Below are 21,079 nucleotides of genomic sequence, written 5' to 3' on the forward strand. Positions count from 1 at the left end.
CATTCTTTGGGAGAGAGCTTATTTTTATCTTTGTAAGCTCCTTTCTCCTTGGCCTTGTTGTTCTTGGTGTTGGTGTTGCCTTGGGAAGAGTTTTGAGCATTGCTCTTCACTTTAGCCTTCATTTCGATCCTTAATTTTCCATGGGCTTCAAATTTCTTCTCGCCTGTTGTTGGAAATTGATGCTTCCAGCAACCATAGTGTGGTGGATGATAGTGCTAGGCAATTGTGAGTTGACATACTCGGCCATTTAATACGGTAATCATGCACAAAATTGTTGCTTTTGTTTGACAAAGTCTATCCTTTGAAAGACTATAGCTTTGAGATGTAAATCCCAAAACTTGTCTACATATTTGTGGATAGACTCATTAAAGAGCAGCTTCAAGCTCTGCCATTTGGTAAGCACTTTGTCCTTTGCATCGCTTGCAAGGAATTGCTTCATGCTGGAAACTCGTAGAGTTTTCCATGTCTTTGTGGCCTCGCTATTGCTAGGAAGGCTAGCCCCCCATTGACGAGCAAACTTCTAGAAGTGCATAGCTACATGGCATAGCTTGGAGGACTCCGTGAAGCCCTCGTCTCCAAAGGCCACATGAAACTGTTGGATGAGGGCCAATACTTTGTCGATGGCACCAAAGGTGCCATTGTAGGTGAGAAAAGAGATACTCTTTCCTCCCTCTTTGAGCTTCTTGATCTTTTGTGATCTTCGCCATGTAGGGTATAATTTGCAACATCCTCCTCTCTTGTATTCTCTAGGAGAATAGCCATAGCTTTTGTCGGAAGAGGAGGAAGGTGAAGAAGAAGGAGAAGAGGGTGACCTCTTTCTTGCCTTTTTCTTCGTTTGTTTTCTCTCTTCCCTTTTGGAGTGACGAGGACAAGGACTATGGGTTGACCGTTTCCTCTTGGGAGGAGTTGGCAATAGTTTAGACTGTCGTCTTCAGGGAGCCACATCTTCAGAGGAACTTAGGGATTTGCTTCTTTCTCCTTCTTTGGATTCTTCACCTCTTATGGGAGAGAGTCTTCTTTCAGGAGTCTCATCAAGAGACCTCCTAAGCTCTCTCTCTCCTCTTGGAGAGGAAGGGAAATCCCATAAGGACGAAGTTGTTGAGTAACTTCGGCTTGCAAAGTAGGGTTGCCCATAGCTTGATGCAACCTAGTAACAAGATAATTGATAAACATGGAGGCATCATCATTAGCACCTTCATGTGAAAAATCAAAGTTATTAATGTTCATTCTACTCTCTTGGTTATTGTCAGCCATACTAATTATACTTATGTGTTTACTTAGTGTATCCTTTGGAAATTCAAAACCTTAGTTGCTACTCCTCTTAGCCTTTGAATATAAGCACTTAAGTATCTACACCCACGGATCAAATTGGTTAATTATAGAGAGTAGTGGAGTGGATCTAGCATAGCAAAATTACCGAGGGATAGCTCCTTTCGGACTTCTTATGATTCAATAATGGTAAAGCTGTAGGCAAGTCTAAAAAGACCCCATTATTAAGACCAAAGCTCCCGAGGTGTGCACCATATCCCACATAGTGGGCTCAACAAAACCGATAATAGATCCCAGTCCCACTTACCCTAATATAATTAATAAAATCAACCATTAATAGACTACTTAAGGACCTCTCTTCTTAAGCAAGAAAAGAGAAACCAAGCACTTTGATACCAATGTAATGGAAATGGCCTATGAACTTTGAGAATAACGGAATTTAAGAGAATTAGAGTGAGCATTTTTGTGAGATTACTTTGAGAACATAGAGGGTGAACTTAATTTATGGTAGCAACATGAACATAGTACTTAATCAACTTGGCATGAACAATACTTTTGCAAGAGAGAGAGAGTAAAAGAGAACATGACAATAGTTGAGGACCGGATTTACTTGGAGCCACTCCCCCCTCCAAAAAGCATTTATATTATAGATTCTCCCATCAAGAGAGAGTTGGTACATTACAATCTTTGTGTTCCTTGTGACCTTGGTGATGCTATAAAGATGGAAAGCTTCATGCATCACGAGCATAACATAAACTTTGCAAAAAGCATCAACTATCCCAAGGCCTCAAACACCTTCGAAGGTGGAGAGAGCTAGCGGGGAATGAGCGTAGGGAAGAGGAAGAAGAATCATTCATAGGAGAAAGAAATACTTCTTCACTTATCATCACTCTTCTTGCTTAGCATAGCATAATAGCATAGTAATGAAGATAAAGAAGATGAAAAGCTTAAGCACTGAAGCATGGCTCTTGGTTGGATGTGCATTCCATAGCCAAGAGTGTTGGTGTAGGCTCTCCACTCTCAACAAGCTTGGAGAAGGAGATGGAGCTCTTGCACTTTGCACTCCACACAATGAGAGAATGTGTGTGTGTGTAGAGAGTATACCCCCTCTCAAGCTCGGTCCACCTCTCTCTCTCTCTCTCTCTCTCTCTCTGCCTATCATCTAATTATATCATTTGGACATGTGTCCTTTTTTTCCTCTTTGAGAGAAAGAACTTAATTATTTATTTTTATACATCTAAATTCTTATTGGACCCCTTTAAAGCCTATCCAATAGGATTCAAGCACACCATGAGGGCCACATGTGGAGGATTTTGACATGTGTTTTTTATGCTTCTTAAGTCATTTGGTTTGAATTGAATACTTTAAGCACTTCGTCAATTAAGCATGGAATTCGTTTATGCCTCTTGAGAGTTTATCTTTGAATTGAATACTTCAAGAACCTTAGTCATTTAAGCATGTGAATCACCTCAAGCTTAGGCAAGGTTCCCACAAACACTTTAAGCACTTTAGTTAGCAAGCTAACGAGCACCTCATGCTTGGGTAGGATACCCACCTCAAGGTTAGCCCTATCTTGCCTAAGGTCAAAGGACTTTTTAACACTAACTTTTGGAGATCTTTAATAAAGCTAATCCTAAAGTCTTTTAAGCTCCATTAGATGCAGGTTTCTCTTTGATAGACTACCTCCTTTTGGACCCTTATTGAGATGTAACCATCTTTCCTCTTGGTCCCTTGCTGAGGTAAATCTTGCAGCACTTATTGCACATTGCTCTTTGGCAGACCGTCTCTTTTTGGACCCCTATTGAGATGCAACCATTTCTCCTTTTGGTCCCCTGTTGAGATAGGTCTAGAAGCAGATATCTATATCATAACTCTTGTTCCCCTTTTATCTTCACATATTAAATGATCAGTTGAATATGAGAAAATCAATTGGTAAAGTTAGATATTATATTTTATGAATTACCATTCCATAGAAGAAGAAGCCAATTTGGTCTCTAATACCAATGTAGTGAAGATTGAATGATTGATTGGCATTATCACTTGTAAATAATCAAAATAAGAAGCTAGTTTGGTCGCTAATACCAATGTAACAAAAATTAAATAATTGACAAGTATCATTACTTGTAAATAATTAAAATAAGATATCCATAATACATGGGTCTAAACATAATCAATTGGCAAAAGGAGACAATTGCATACATAAACAACCACTGAAAGTGACCTCATGATAGAGACATAGAAGACATAGTATTGAGGGTCATAATGGCTGAGCCCCCTCCCTTGGCGGGCTTTTTGTATTACTATATAAGCTTACAATGAAGAAAAATATAATCACGATGCATCATCTTTCCAATAAGCTGGTATCTTCATTATATTCTTTGATCAAGCCAACAGTTTCAACCTGCTTTGATTAGAAACATAGACTCATAAAATAATCTCATTGAAGAAATCCATATTTTTTCTTCTTTGACATCTCTTCTTCCTCCTGTAGAAGCATCACAAAACTCATAAAAACATGTGCATGCTTCTCTTTAGTACTAGTTTGGTACCAAAATAGGACACTTCAGTCCCGGGGGATTCACTATGGATTTTCGTATGGTAACACGTGAGTGTACAAGAGGGGGGTTTTTAGAGGTCAAACATAAGCGTATACAATAGGAGTACCCCCCATTATTTCATGCTCGTACCGTATGCATAAGGGAGGGGGGGGCCTACCCCACGGGGGAGGGAGGGATATTAAGTGGTTATGCCATAAGACACATACCCTAACAAGCCAATTAAAGAATCTTTTACATGAGGGTGTTGTTCTTGGTATTTCAAAGAGTTAATTTACTCTACTAGCAAACTAAGATAGCTATACCAATGAGAAAATATAGTACCTCCCTGTCCTTTCCCTTAGCTAACATCTTTAAGACTTGTTCAACAAGCTTCTAGATTTGTTGGGGTTGATGCTACCATAAACTTGACTAATCTTCTTTGTGTAGTCAGTAGGCATCAATATCTTGGACATTCAAATCCTCATTAGCCTCTTCAACATCATCATCATCAATACCACCATCTGCATAGCTTGTGTCTCCACATCTGCACCCTCATTTTATTTATTGTTTTCTTCTTACACATCGTCCAAGTCACTTTTCTCTTCTTCTTCTTCTATGAAAACGCAGTAGCAACACCAATGGCATGATCAAGAGCTTCTCTTGCACCCACGATACCAGCTTTACAACCGTCATTGTAATTTATAATAAGTTTCCCAAAAAGCTTTGCGGAAAGCTTCTCACTTCTCACGAGACAATGTCTTTGTGAAAAGGTCTACAAGGTTGTCCTGTGTTGGCACATAAGCCAAGTTGAACTCTCCTGCTGAGAGCCTCTCCCTGACATAGTGGTAATGCACCTCAATGTGCTTTGTGCGAGCATGAACAATTTGGTTCCTCGCAACTGCCAATGCACTCTAATTGCCAGTGTAGATAGTGTTGGCAGTGTCCTGTCCAACACCCAAATCAGCCATAAGCTATACACACTCAACCGTAGCTGTGAAGATTGCCTTGTACTCAGCCTCACAACTAGAAGTGGCCATAGTAGGTTGCATCTTGCTCAACCATGATATACATGAACTGCCAAGTACGAAACAAAAACCACTTGTGGACACTCGCATGTCAAAATAACCAGCACAATCTGAGTCTGCAAAAACATGCCAAAATCTGGCGGCAATGATCCCCCGTTGGGATTAAACAAGACAAGATGTAAAGTGCCACTAAGGTAGAAAAAAATTCTCTTGACAACCTACTAATGCTTAGACCCTGGGCTATGCATAAATCTGCTGATCTGAGAGACTGCAAACTGAATATCCGGCCTTGTGTTGCATACATAAATGAGACAGCCAACAACAGCTTGGTAAAGAGTTGACATTAGGAGGATCACCAGCATCATGTAGAATTAACTTCAAACCTGTTTCCATGGGAGTGGCAGTAGGTTTGCAATCCTCAAGTCCAAACTTACATAGCAATGTCTTTATGTTACTTTTTTGACACAAGGCAATACCACCATCACACTGCTTAAGCTGTATACCCAAGTAATGATGCAACAACCCCAAATCTTTCATCTTGAAAGTAGCATGCAAATCAGCCTTAAATTAAGCAATATGTCTCTCATTTGGGCCAGTGGTCAAAAAATCACCTACATAAAGAACCACAACGAGAAGTACATCACCCTCATGCTTTACATACAATGTGCTTTCTGTTGGACTGTTACGAAAGCGTGGTTTGACCAAATCAGTGTCAGATTTCTCATACCAAGCACGAGGAGATTGCTTCAACCCATACAAAGACTTCTTACATCTGCACACTTTGTCCTCTTGTCCTTTCTTGACAAAACCGCAAGGCTGCATTACATAAACTTCCTTCAATATGTCACCATTCAAGAAAGAAGTAACAATGTCTGATTGATGTTCATCCCAACCAAAATGAGCTACCAATGCACATAGAAAATTCATAGTAGTCATACGACAAGTGGGAGCAAAAGTTTCTTCATAATCTATGTCTTTCTGATGTGCATAACCCTTTGCAACAAGTCGAGCCTTATGGCAATCAATCTCACCATCTGGCTTGCGTTTCAACTTGTGAACCCACTTCGTACCAATGGCCTTTTTTCCAGGAGGCAAATTACATAAAGTCCATGTGTCATTTTCTATAAGCGCATCATCATCTGATTGCATAGTAGCCATCCAATTTTTTGAATTCTAGGCCTCATCAAAAGACAGAGGTTCCTCAACATCATGTAAACTAGACATAGCCAAAGCATAACAATCCGATGCATAAGATGCATGGCGAGAGCCTGAACGAGTACAACTAGATAAAAGTGCATCCAATTTACTATCACACAATGTATGCACCAACCATTTTGGCATACCTCTAGCCTGCTCATTTTCAGCCCTTTCCTCATCAAGTACATCATGTACATCTACATCAGTAATAGGCTAATTTGTAACATTTTCAGAAACCCCTTAGGCTGTACATTTGCCTCATTGGATTTTACATTCGTATTTCCACCACTAAAAAGAGGCAACAAAGTGTCATAAATGTTTTGTGAGCTTACATTACTGTCTCTAGTGCATGACAGCAAGGGTTGAACAAAATATTCCACAAACACTACATTTTGTGAAACCAAAATACGCTTTTTTTGCGGATCATAAAACATGTAACCTTTTCTTTTAGCACTATAACCAACAAAAATACATTTGACAGCCTTATCATCCAATCTTTTGCAATGTGTTTGTGGCACCAATGTTGGAATTAGGGTTGCAGAGAAACACACACAGCTTGGAGAAGATGAAGGAAGCTCAAGGCACACAATAGAGAGTGTGTTACTTAGTGTGCAATGGAAAGATAGATAGCCCTAGAGTGATGGGCGCATATACAATGCACGGGGGAAAAAACCTCCTAAAGAGGGAAAAAATGCCCCCGCGGTCCTAGTGTGTTCACACACATCACTACCACATGTATATGGTAACAAATCCCCCCTGGAGTGATGCGGTGAACGAGAGCTAGCACATGAGTAAAGGGAAGTGCCATGCCCTGAGGACAGGATCAGTCCACAAAGGGGAGTAAGCCCAAAGCTTTGCGGAAAGCTTCAAGCTTCTCACGAGACAATGCCTTTGTGAAAAGATCTGCAAGGTTATCCTGTGTTGGCACATAAGCCAAGCTGATCTCTCCTTCTGAGAGCCTCTCCATGACATAGTGGTAATGCACCTCAATGTGCTTTGTGCGAGCATGAAAAATTGGGTTCCTCGCAACTGCCAATGCGCTCTGACTGTCAGTGTAGATAGTGTTGGCAGTGTCCTGTCCAACACCCAAATCAGCCATAAGGCGTCTGAGCCATAGACACTCAACCGTAGCTGTGAAGACTGCCCTGTACTCAGCCTCACAACTCGAAGTGGCCACAGTAGGTTGCTTCTTGCTCAACCATGATATACATGAATTGCCAAGCATGAAACAAAAACCACTTGTGGACACTCGCGTGTCAAAACAACCAGCCCAATCTGAGTCCGAAAAAGCATGTAAGTCTGGCGGCAATGATCCCCCCTTGAGATAAAACAAGCCAAGATGTAAAGTGCCACTAAGGTAGCGGAAAATCCTCTTGACAGTCTGCCAATGTTTAGACCCTGGGCTATGCATAAATCTGCTGACCTGTGAGACTGCAAACTGAATATCCAGCCAACAGCACTTTGGTAAAGAGTGACATCAACAGGATCACCAGCATCGCTCAACTTCAAACCTGTTTCCATGGGAGTGGCAATAGGTTTGCAATCCTCAAGTCCAAACTTACATAGCAATGTCTCTATGTAACTTTTCTGACACAAGGCAATACCACCATCACACTGCTTAAACTGTATACCCAAGTAATGATGCCACAGTCCCAAATCTTTCATCTTGAAAGTAGCATTCAAATCAGCCTTAAATTCAGCAATATGTCTCTCATTTGGTCCAGTGATCAGCAAATCATCGACATAAAGAACCACAATGAGAAATACATCATCTCACGCTTTACATACAATGTGCTTTCTGTTGGACTATTACGAAAGCCTTGTTTAACCAAATGAGGGTCATCTTTCTCATACCAAGCATGAGGAGATTGCTTCAACCCATACAAAGACTTGTTACATTTGCACACTTTGTCCTCTTCTCCTTTTATGACAACCGCGAGGGTGCGTTACATAAACTTCCTCAAATATGTCACCATTCAAGAAAGCAGTAACAATGTTTGATTGATGTACATCCCAACCAAAATGAGCTGCCAATGCACATAGAAAACGCACAGTAGTCATACGACAAGTGGGAGCAAAAGTCTCTTCATAATCTATGGCTTTTTGCTGTGCATAACCCTATGCAACAAGTCGAGCCTTATGGCGATCGATCTCACCATCCGGCTTGCGTTTCAACTTGTAAACCCACTTTGTACCAATGGCCTTTTTGCCAGGAGGCAAATCACATAAAGTCCATGTGTCATTTTCTATAAGTGCATCATATTCTGATTGCATGGCAGCCATCCAATTTTTTGAATTTTGTGCTTCATCAAAAGTCAGAGGCTCCTCAACATCATGTAAGCTAGACACAGCCAAAGCATAACAATCTGGTGCATAAGATGCATGGCGAGAGCCTGAACGAGTACGACTAGACAAAGGTGCATCCAATTTACTGTCACGCAAAGTGTGCACCAGCCATTTTGGCATACCTCTAGCCTGCTCATTTTCAGCCCTTTCCTCATCAAGTACATCATGTACATCTGCATCAGTAATAGGCTGATCTAAAGTATTTTCAGAAACCCCCATAGGCTATACATTTGCCTCATTGGAACTTACATTCGTATTTCCACCATTGAAAAGAGGCAACAAAGTGTCATAAATGTCCTATGAGCTTACATTACTGTCTCTAGTACATGACAACAAGGACTGAACAGAATCTTCCACAAACACTACATCCCGAGAAACCAGAATACGTCTTGTTTGCGGATGATACAACCTGTAACCTTTGCTTTCAGCACTATAACCAACAAAAATACATTTGACAGCCTTATCATCCAATTTTCTGCGTTGCACTTGTTTCACCAAAGCATATGCCATACAGCCAAAAACACGCATGTGCTCAATAGAAGGCTTTCTATCATGCCATGCTTCATATGGAGTAATAGACTGCAAAGCTTTCGTAGGACACCTGTTAAGTACATAAGTGGCACACATGATGGCCTCAAGCCAAAAAGAATGCGGCAAAGCTTGACTTTTCATACATCGTGCCATTTCTGTCAGTGATCTGTTTTTCCTCTCAACAACACCATTTTGCTGAGGTGTACAAGGCACTGTACATTGGTGTTTTATCCCACGACTAGCCAGAAATGCATTAAATTCATGAGACATATACTCCCCCCCTCGATCGGAACGGAGGGTGCCCATAGTACATTTCGAGACATTTTCAGCCATAGCCAGAAATTGTTTGAAGCACATAAAAACTTCGGACTTCGCTTTAAGTGGAAATACCCATGCATGCCTGGAGTAATAATCAATGAAAGTCACGAAGTACAGGTAATTGCCCAAGGACGGAGTTTGCATGGACCCACAAACATCACTATGCATAAGCTGCAACCTGCATGTGGCGTGAACTGAACCATCCTTTGGAAACTTAGAACGCTGCATCTTACCCAAAATACAGCCTTCACAAACATGTTTGAGAGGTGCTTCAAGAGGCGGCAAAGAAGCAACCATATCAAATTTCTGCAAACGCAGCAAACTGGCGAAATTCAGATGACCAAAACGTGCATGCCAAAGTTTTGCATCTGAAATAGCCCTTGAATTTGCAACAGCATTTGCAAAATTTTGTCCACACTTGTCATACAAAGTGAGCTTATACAGCCCACGGCACAAAAGGCCAGATGCAACAATTTCATCACCAAAAATGAGATCATGAACTGTACATCTGTCATCCACAAATTTGACTACAAGTCCAAGTCTAGCAAGTGCGGATACAGACAAGAGATTCTTCTTGATCCCAGGTATATAAAGTGCATCAACAAGTGTGAAAGAACTGCCATTAGCAGGAGTAAGCACAATCTTTCCAACTCCCTGAACTGGATAAGAGGCGTTGTTGGCACAAGTGACTGAATTCCCATGAGGGACAGACTCGAGAGGTAAACAATTCACGATGTGAGGTAATGTGCTTTGTAGCACCACTGTCGAAATACCACACATGTGAATCTGCAGCAATTGACAAGCATGCATCATGGACAGCAGGATTGTAAGTGCACTCTGTGCTAGAAGCCCATTTTGCATCAACATCAGCAACACGGTCTCCTTTCACAGAAGACTCAACAATGGCTGCATTTGTAGTGGAACCATCATTTGCAGTGGAACCACCCTCTTTCTTCTTAGCCTCTTTGGCCTTCAACTTAGGACACGACTTGATCAAGTGATCATTAGCTTTACAATAATGGCAACGCAGCTTCTTTTTGCCCTTATCACCAGAATTGCCAGACGAAGTACTGCCAGCAAAAGCATTAGGAACAGAATTTTTGCCACTCGTAGCAGAACCATAAGAAGTGGCTGAATTACTGTTACCACCCTTTCTTTGACAAGCAATAAAAGCCTGTTCAACTGCACGCTGCCTAGTCCTGTTTTTTCTAGAAAGTGACTCTTGCAACAGCAATGTGCATAATGCATCAAACTTGACAACTTCAGGATTTCCTTGGGTCATAAGTCTCCAAGTACTAGCAAAAGTTTGGTAGAAATCTGGTAAGGCATCAAGAACAGTCTGCACAAGGGAACTGTCTGAAATGACTTCACCTGCAGAAATAAGCTACTCATTGATATCCTTGACACTAGCAAGGAAAGTGTCCATATCATCTTCCTCATGCATAATATTTGACTCCAACTCTCTTTACGCAGCAAAGCAATTTTAGCCTCATTGCGGCTTGCATAAAGACCTGCTAAAATATCCCAAGCCTGTTTTGCAGATTTTACTAAACGGATGTGAGGAACAATGGTGCGCTTCACAGACAACGCAATCAATGCATGAGCCTGCGCATCCTTAACATCCCAACGAGCTTGTTCTGCCGTAGGCAAAACAACTCTAACAGCTGCAATCCTTGCAGCAAGACTTGCAACATCCTCAACATCGCCTACATCCTCAAAACCAGGACGTACATCAATGCCCTGCACAATGTTCCAGACACCTTTTGACACAAGAACATGTTGCATCATATAAGCCCACATAGGGTAGTTGTCCCCATCCAACCTGTCCTCAGCAGCAAACATGTTGAACACATCTGTGTTGTTGTCAGCCATGGTAAATGTTGCACCTGATGTGAAAACTGCCCAAAAATAGGAGAAACGGAGCGGGAACAACCTGTGCTATATAGCACAAACCGTAGAAGACTATAAGGCACCTGTTATGTAGAAAATGGCACTGACAGAAATTCTGCACAAAATGACAAAATAGCCTGTGCAGTACTGCCTGTAGTGGAAACGGAAACCGAAATGAGCCCAAATCAAAATTCTGAGCAGACCGAGCTCTTCGACCTTTCCCAAAAATTTTGTCGACTTGCGAACACTCGCCAAAGCTCCCTGAAATCGGAGAAATGAGCAGGCGTGTGCTGTAGCAGCTGGCGACTAAGCCTGGGAGGACGTGACCTGCTCTGATACCAATTGTTGGAATTAGGGTTGCAGAGAAACACACACAGCTTGGAGAAGATGAAGGAAGCTCAAGGCACACAATAGAAAGTGTGTTACTTAAGTGTGCAATGGAAAAATAGATAGCCCTAGAGTGATGGGCGTATATACAATGCACGGGGGAAAAAACCTCCTAAAGAGGGAAAAAATGCCCCGGCGGTCCTAGTGTGTTCACACACATCACTACCACATGTATATGGTAACAACCAAAGCATATGCCAAACAGCCAAAAACACGCATGTGCTCAATAGAAGGATTTCTATCATGCCATGCTTCATATGGAATAATAGACTGCAAAGCTTTCATAGGACACCTGTTAAGTACATAAGTGGCACACATGATGGCCTCAAGCCAAAAAGAATGCATCAAAGCTTGCCTTTTGACCATACATTGTGCCATTTTCGTAAATGACCTATTTTTTCTCTCTGCAACACCATTTTGTTGACGTGTACAAGGCACTGTACATTGGTGTTTTATTCCACGACTAGCCAAAAATGCATTAAATTCATGAGACATATACTCCCCCCCTCGATGGGAATGGAGGGTGTCCGTAGTACATTTTGATACATTTTCAGCCATAGCCAAAAAATGTTTGAAGCACATTAAAAACTTTGGACTTTTCTTTAAGAGGAAATATCCACCCATGACTGAAGTAATCATCAATGAAAGTCACGAAGTACAGGCAATTGCCCAAGGACGGAGTTTGCATGGGCAAACATCAGTATATACAAGCTACAACCTGCATGTCACCCTAACTGAGCCAGCCTTTGGAAACTTAGAACGCTGCATTTTACCCAAAATACAACCTTCACAAAAACATGTTTGACAGGTGCTTCAAGAAACAACAAAGAAGCAACCATGTCAGATTTTTGCAAACGCAGCAAACCCGAAAAAATTAAGATGCCCAAAACGTGCATGCCACAGTTTTGCATCTAAAACAGCCCTTGAATCTGCAACTGCATTTGCAAAATTTTGTTCACACTGGTCATACAAATTGAGCTTATACAACCCACGACACAAAAGCCTAGATGCAACAATTTCATCACCAAAACTGAGATCATGAACTGTAAATCTGTCATCCACAAATTTGACTACAAGTCCAAGTCTAGCAAGTACAGTTATAGACAAAATATTCTTCTTGATCCCATACCTACATAAAGTACATCGACAAGTGTGAAAGAACTGCCATTTGCAGCAATAAGCACAATCTTTCAAACTCACTGAACCGGATAAGAGGCATTGTTGGTAGAAGTGACTAAATTCCCATGAGGGACTGACTCAAGAGAGATGAGCAATTCATGATGTGATGTAAAGTGCTTTGTAGCACCACTGTCAAAATACCACATGTGAATATGCGCAACTAACATGCATGCATCATGGACAACAAAATTGTAAGTGCACTCTGCACTAAAAGCCCATTCTGCATCAACATCAACATCACAGTCTCCTTTCATAGAAGACTCAACAATGGCTGCATTTGTAGTGGAACCAACATTTGCAGTGGAACCACCCTCTTTCTTCTTAGCCTCTTTGCCCTTCAACTTAGGACACTGCTTGATCAAGTGATCATTAGCTTTACAATAATAGCAACACATTAGCTTAACAATCGCTGCATTTGTAGTGGAACTAGCATTTGCAGTGGAACCACCCTCTTTCTTCTAAGCCTCTTTGGCTTTCAACTTAGGACACTGCTTGATCAAGTGATCATTAGCTTTACAATAATGGCAACACATCTTCTTTTTGCCCTTATCACCAGAATTGCCAGGCGAAGTGTTGACAGCAGAAGCATTGGAAACAAAAGTTTTGCTACTTGTAGCAGAAGCATAAGAAGTGGCTGCATTACTGTTACCACCCTTTCTTTGAGAAGCAAAAAAAACCTTCTCAACTGCACACTGTCTAGTCCTGTTTTTTCTGGAAACTGACTCTTGCAACAGCAATGTGCATAACGCATCAAACTTGAAAACTTCACGATTTCCTTGGGTCATAAGTTTCCAAGTAGTAGCAAAAGTCTGGTAAGAATCTGGTAAGGCATCAAGAATAATCTACACAAGGGAACTGTCTACACTTGCAAAAATAAGTTGCTCATTGATACCCTTGACACCCTCAAGGAAAGTTTCCATATTATATTCCTCATGCATAATCTTCGATTCAAGCTCTTTACGTTGCAAAGCAATTTTAGCCTCATTGCAGCTTGCATAAAGACCTGCTAGAATATCCCAAGCCTCTTGCAGATTTTGTTGAACAAACGTGAGGAGTAATGGTGCGCTTCACAGACAACGCAATCAATGCATGAGCCTGTGCATCCTTTACATCCCAGTGAGATTCTTCTATTGTAGGCAAAACAACTCTAATAGCAGCAATCCTTGCAACAATACCTGCCACATCCTCAACATCGCCTATATCCTCAGAACGAGGACGTACATCAATACCCTGCACAATATTCCACAGGCCCTTTGATACAAGGACATGTTGCATCATGTAAGCCCACATAGGGTAATTGTCCCCATCCAATTTGTCCTTAGTAGCAAACATCTTGAACACATCTGTGTTGTTGTCAGCCATGGAAAATGTCTGCACTAATGTCTGCACTTGATGTGAAAACTGCCCGAAATGAGGAGAAATTGAGTGAGGCCAGCACGTGAAATATAGCACAATCGCAACAGACTGTATGGGACCTGCTATACAATAATTGGTTCTAACATATTTTTACACAAATGAACGGAGGTCGAAATGAGCCCAAATCAAAATCTGAGCAGAGTGAGCTCTACAAGACCTCCCAAATTTTTGGTCGACTTGTGAACGCTCGCTAAAGCTCACAGAAATCAAAGAAAGTGAGCATGCGTGTGTTGGAGCTGCTCGCGACTAAGCCCGGGAGGATGCAATCTGCTTTGATACCAATTGTTGGAATTAGGATTGCAAAGAAACGCACATAGCTTGGAGAAGACGAAGGAAGCTCAAGGCACACAGCAAAGTGTGTTACTTAGTGTGCAATGGAAAGATAGATAACCCTAGAATGATGGACGTATATACAATGCACGGGAGAAAAAACCTCCTAAAGAGGAAAAAAATGTCCCAAACGGTCCTAGTGTGTACACACACATCACTACCACATGTATATGGTAACATTTTACACATTTAGTTGATCTACATGGAAAATTTCAAGTTATTTGAGGTTTTGAATGCTTATGTTTTAGGAAGTAAAATATCAAACTTTTCTCATGCGCAATTTTGAATATTTGAAATGATCCAACAAATTTTGTTTACCAAAGCACTTAGTACTCGCCACCTTGAGTCCTCAATGGTGACGGTAAGCAATATATTACTTTATAAAATGCACAAATACATCAAAAAAATATTTTTCTTTGCATACAACGATATGCATGCAAAACTTTACATTATCTATAAACAATTGTGGAAAAGTCACATACAATATTATACAAGGTCTCTTTTTAAAAAAAAACTTATAAAGTCAATTTATTCAAAGCATCAATCGCAGTCTTAAGGGGCCCCACTTGATGAGTATAGTTCTCGATCATGGTTGTATTTTATAAAGACCCTCTAGCTGATATTTAAGCATAACAAGAGGACTTTCTTAAATACACCATCTGATACAAGTAGAATTTAATTTAAATTTGTAAAAAAAGGACACTAAAGTCCCGAGGATTTCACTATTAGTAATGGGAGGGATATCAACTGCGTGCATCAGAAGTAGAGAAACCCCCCTATGTACGATATCTTACATGCTAACCTACCCCCCTACATACGGACAAGATACGAACATTCTCGCAATGACCCATCCCCCCTCATATGGATTTCTTACGGAATGTCATGACCTACTATTTTATGTATGTTAGTAACATAACAATTTTAGAAGCACATGCTTTTGCAAAATACATGTTGACGTGCAAATGAATAGAAGTGTAGATTGTAGTGTGTTTTCATTTGCAATGGATGTTAAGAGAACAAACCATGAAAAGCAACAAATATAATGAATACTAAATTATAACAAACCAATCAATTCAATGTAATTTGTCAAAAGACGAACATCATTTCCCTTGTAAACTGATACAAATCTCAATCTCAAAACAAATGATACTAACCACCTACTTAGTAGGCAGTAGGCTTCCCACATGGGATTTGAGGCACACATATGAAATGGATTGTTCTCTAAATAACAAATAATGGTATGATCATAAACAACCATAGAAAACATCACTTATTAAATCAAAACACATTACAAAAGATATTAACTTATAATTTTTTCTCTAAATGTATCTCTTTCTTATTCAAATATCTCTCTCTCTCCCTCTCTCTCTCTCTCTCTCACACACACATACATATCATGTGCCACAGTCAAACGTTTCTATTCATTCTAACTTTTGCAAACAATGTGTAATAGGGTATAGAACTATAAAATAAAGACAAACTTAAAAGTCTCCTCGTTTTTAAGTCAAAATTTGAAGCTTTTGCTAAAAGCATTTCTGGTTCACTTTAAGGCAAGCTTGCAATCAAGCTAGGTTATTAAAATTCAAAGGATAAAAGCCAAAACTCTTGAAGAGAAAATTGAATAAACGATCCAAATAACTTTTCTTTTAACAAAAGAACTAGAGTCTAGAGACCAATAGCAAGAAAAGAGCACAACAAAAGCGACTTTATATGAAAAGAACCACTAACCAATAAATCGCAAAACCAATGATTGAGTAAAAGATCGTGCCAAGCTCTCTTAGGCTCATCATTTTCCTCCTCTTCATTAGAGCCAGGGGACTGTCAAATACAAGTAGCACTAATGTGACCAATAGAAACAAGTAACCAAGCCTCTTTAGGTAATGCCTCCATAGAATGTTCCCGAATTTTTATAAAATCATTCTCATATCTGTACCTTAGTTATTTACCAGAACTCCCATAGGTCTCATAAATAGCACTCCTTTCTTGAACAAAAGCATCAAGAACAGTAGACATCAAGGGGACTTTCGCCCTAATCTCACTGATGTTATAACTTTTCTCACCGCCATGGTCAAAAGCATCACCAACTTCAATTGGTTTTGTCTGAAGCTTCAACTTGTGCACGAAAATCTATCTTGGACATTCCAAAACTCGAGTAAAGAATGTCCCTCATGTTGTGAAAAACTCCTTGATCATAAGGATTTGCCTTCTTGTCATAGCGATAGCGGAAGTTTTCGTAAGTCGTTCGTTCAATGCATTGTCCAGCCCATGGGCAATGATGGTCAAAGTGATCGACACAAATACTGTAGATAGAGCAATGTGAGCAACGGGGAGGCCTGTATAGCATGCATGTGTCACAACACTTGATTTTCACAACCATCCCATTCACAATCGCATCCTTTGTTCACGGAAGCCTTCGCCTTGGTGTTTGCCCGCCACTCCACTAGGATGATGAGTAGCATTCTTCCTTTGGTTTAGGTGGATATTTATTATGTGGAATTATACCAGGGTCCCTACCGGATGTCAGCAAGAGAAAAACTAAGACACCAAATGTAAAAGCTAATGTAACCACCAGGATTGATATACCACCAAGGTGTGAAAAATCTTTCACAAGGTGCCTTCTAACAAAAATACCAAACACCAATACAGGGACTAGGATGAGAACCAAAGTCCATAGCAACAATGTAACATCAGGCCCAAAAATCAGCCTTCCGCCAAATAGGAACCTATTGCTACCCTTCCAAGTCTAATAAACATGCTTAACATCAATTGAAGTTCTGGCAGCGCTAGGCAGCCTTTGAATGTCTGTTGTGATCTTGTTTGCATATCCATTCTACAAACATCAAGCAGAACCTTGTCTTGCTAACTCTCCAAAGTGGGAATTTTTGCACGAAGAGGCCGTGTACCGTGCATCAAGCCCTGTCCAACAGCTACATGCATTCATCTTAACGAGATTCCCTTTGAACAATGCCCGAAAACTTCATTAAGAAGTCAGACATGCAAGCGATAACTAAGCCGGAACTATGTGGGATATGTGTGAGCACTGATACAATGGGAGCCTAATACGAGAGAGAGAGAGAGAGAGAGAGAGAGAGAGAGAGAGAGAGAGAGAGAGAGAGAGAGAGAGAGAGAGAGAGAGAGAGAGAGAGAGAGAGAGAGAGAGAGAGAGAGAGAGAGAGAGAGAGAGACCTTTAAGTAAACCTAAAAAAATTTAGACTTAACCAAAGCTTGAAGCAAGCATCTATCGTGACCGGAACAATAGCAACAAATAAGTAGATTGATGCTTTGTCTGCTTCAAAACCGTAGTGCTCTAACACAATTTTCACAAGTGTCTCCCAGCCAGAACTCAAAGTGATACCTGGAAATGCCAAAGCACCATCAGCTTGGACAAAAAGAATGATGCTCATGAGTACTTAGAATCTTCTAGTCCACTTTTCATCTAAGAATGCAGAATAAGAAGCTGATACCTAATTCATATACCTTGGATAATACCACAAAAGGGGCATATGTTAGAAATTGTGGAATATGAAAGATGAGGTTTCTATGTTGCACAATTCATACACTGGTCAATGTTGCACAGGAAAATGATATATTTCTACAACCTGGAATCCATAATCTGCTATGAGCACATGCAGAGGGTCCTTCGCCCTCTTCTTCTTAGTCACAACATTCTAATAGAAACTATAGTCTAGGATAGTAAACATGGCAACCATTAACATGCACATAAAACAAAATCAGTGAGAAAAAGTACCCTAAAAAAATATCCGACAATAGAATAATTATGAAGGCTTTTCCAGCACATTTAATCACTTTTACGTCAATGTTTGACTGGGGAAATTTGGCCACATATCTATTTTGACACTCGTAGAGTTGAATGTATTGATGTTTGAGGAGGTAAACCATGGGTGTCCCGACCCTTAGCAGCACACATTGAGCATGGCAGCACCTTTGCTTATAGCAGATATTGTGCATAAGTATTCCACAATTGCTAAACATACATTTTCATGCCTACCACAAGGTAGAAAGCCGTAAACCAGAATACATTGCTACGATCCTGAAGCAAGCGACCACATTGTCTAGTCTTGCTACGCGCATGCGTGCTCGTGAATTGTAGAGCATCAATACAATTGGTAAAACCAAGTCACTCCATATGTGAGCACTAATCGCAATAAGATAGGTAACTTAATGCTCTTGCACAGGAAGTTTTTAAATGTATTAAGTTTGTACATAATGAATACAACAAAAAACAGCTGCACACTTGGTGAGAAGAAATTACCCCTTGGCTGTGCTGAGAATTATTTTCATTCATGCATTCCATGAAATAGGTTCAGCTGCACCCAATGGGCCATGAAGCCACTGCTGCAGGTTTCCGTTGTCCACATATTCATACACAAGCATTCTGCAAAAAGAACGCCATTACATTCAACAAGAAAGACTGCCAGAATTGGAAAAAGAAATTAATATCTCCCACCTGTGAGGATCTTCGGCACAGTATCCAAGAAGGCTGACAAGGTTTTTATGCCGGACACAACCTATAGTCTCCACTTCTACCCTGAATTCTTTTTCAGCCTATTCCCTACATCCATCAAAACAGGCATGTTGAGAAATTTGGATGCAGAAACAGTGAAGAGAATGGTGCAATTTTGTCACCTGCTGTTAAGCAGATGCTTGACAGCTACAACATAAGCATCAGAGAGAAGCCCCCGATAGACGATGCCATACCCACCCTTCCCCACAACGTTTGTTTCAATAAACTAGCTCATCGCCTGCTTTAGCTGATCAACACTGTACCAGTTACCCCAACCTAATTGCTTAGTCATCACTGTGCTGCCGCCACCAGGTATTCCTTCAGCCCTTTCTTTAGCTATTGCTGCAAATGGAGAATGTGCATTCTCTTGTGCATGTTGAAAGCGCCTCCACTGCTGGCCCATGCCCACACTGTTTACTACTACATTATATCATGTCTTCGACTTGATGCTGTGGAAATTGGGCGTGACTTGCTGTGTCTCCCCCATAGGCAAAAGTGACCACCTCTTTCTCGTCATCCAAAATGTCAACCGCAGAGATAACATGATCCTCCACCACGACAGGGGGCAATCGATGTAAAGGCGGTTCTTTCAAGACAGTCTGTGCACGTATTTCATGCACCACTTCCTTGATGTCCTTTGAAACACCTGCTGCGCTTGTTGCTTGACCGCTCCATTATTTCTCCCCTGCACAGAAAGCGACCTGGTTTGCAACGTTCACTTTCCCTCACAAATTTTTCAGGATAAAACCCTAAAGGCATTCGGATTCACACATATGGCAAGGCAAATTTAAACTAGGGCCCTGGGCAATAGCAAAAAATGTACAACGAGTGAGGGTTTGTGGCTACACACAACAAATCCATGAACTAGCCTCCAATCCAGTGGACAAGTCGACTCCAAATATATCCTCGGTCACTAGAGAACAACTACAATGCCACATACATATGCAAGGCAACTGAGAGATCACTGAAGTACAGAGCGACATGACATGAGAGAGAGAGAGAGAGAGAGAGAGAGAGAGAGAGAGAGAGAGAGAGAGAGATCTTGGAAAGGCTCCCCATACTCATAAAAAACCTCAAATACAAGTGACCAAGGGTGGTATCGCATAGATATGGCATGCCCTTGATGGATAGACATTAGGTGAGCATACATCTTGAGCATCTCCTCCTAGCAAGAGAATTGAGCTAGATCTCAGATGAGATACTTTGTGACTACATGACCACAAAGCCTATGTAAGGTTGTCCGGAGGAGGGAATTGCATCGGAGAGAGGTCGTCCAAGATTTCCCTTGCTACCCAACAAAAATGATAGGCAGATCTAGAAACTTCCACAAGGCTCATAAAAAATGCTAATTGCTTTCCAAGTGCGCTAATCAATAAATTTCCCTACCTAGACTTTGACAAATAAGTAAAACAAATACCTAAAAGCCAAAATAAATAGTGGGATCACTTTGGGTAGTACAATTGAGATGCCAAAACTCTAACACCCTCTTTGCAGCTCATAGTGAACATAAGAGACCAAGTCAATGAAGAAGCTATGCCCTTGAAAATAGTGCCATGATTACAAGCATTTTTTAATGTTTGTACATTTTTACGAACTCCCTCCCCCTTTGTCTATAGTGTAGAGAGAGATAACATTTACTTAGCTTTTCTACATTGGGAAGCTTTCTCTACCGTTGTTGACCATGGTGCAACGTAACAACAATATGGCGATCAACTCCAAGATATTTTACATAGGGTAGCTAATAAAGTTCTAGTTGTCCTTAATTAAGAATGACAACTCATGTGCGAGCTCTCATTCACCACATCACTCCAGGGGGGATTTGTTACCATATACATGTGGTAGTGATGTGTGTGAACACACTAGGACTGTCGGGGCATTTTTTCCTCTTTAGGAGGTTTTTTCCCATGCATTGTATATACGCCCATCACTCCAGGGGTATCTATCTTTCCATCGCACACTCAGTAACACACTCTCTTTTGTGTGCCTTGAGCTTCCTTCATCTTCACCAAGTTGTGTGCGTTTCTTTGCAACCCTAATTCCAACATAAAAGTACGTGGTAGGAATACAATTGGGACACCTTAAACCTTGATTTCAATGTTATTTTGAAAGACTCAAGAATTTCATGAGAT

General features: G+C 40.8%; 2 pseudogenes; both read right to left on the minus strand.

Moving 5' to 3' along the window:
* Positions 1 to 16,511: 16,511 nt before the first annotated feature.
* On the minus strand, positions 16,512 to 17,829 carry LOC147425255 (putative protein S-acyltransferase 7 pseudogene; annotated as a pseudogene).
* An 865-nt stretch (positions 17,830 to 18,694) lies between these two features.
* Positions 18,695 to 19,709, minus strand: LOC147425256 (putative serine/threonine-protein kinase At1g01540; annotated as a pseudogene).
* Between the last annotated feature and the right edge of the window lie 1,370 nt (positions 19,710 to 21,079).

The sequence above is a fragment of the Adiantum capillus-veneris genome, chromosome 25 (assembly GCF_014529385.1).
Source record: "Adiantum capillus-veneris isolate H3 chromosome 25, ASM1452938v2, whole genome shotgun sequence".
NCBI lineage: Eukaryota > Viridiplantae > Streptophyta > Polypodiopsida > Polypodiales > Pteridaceae > Adiantum > Adiantum capillus-veneris.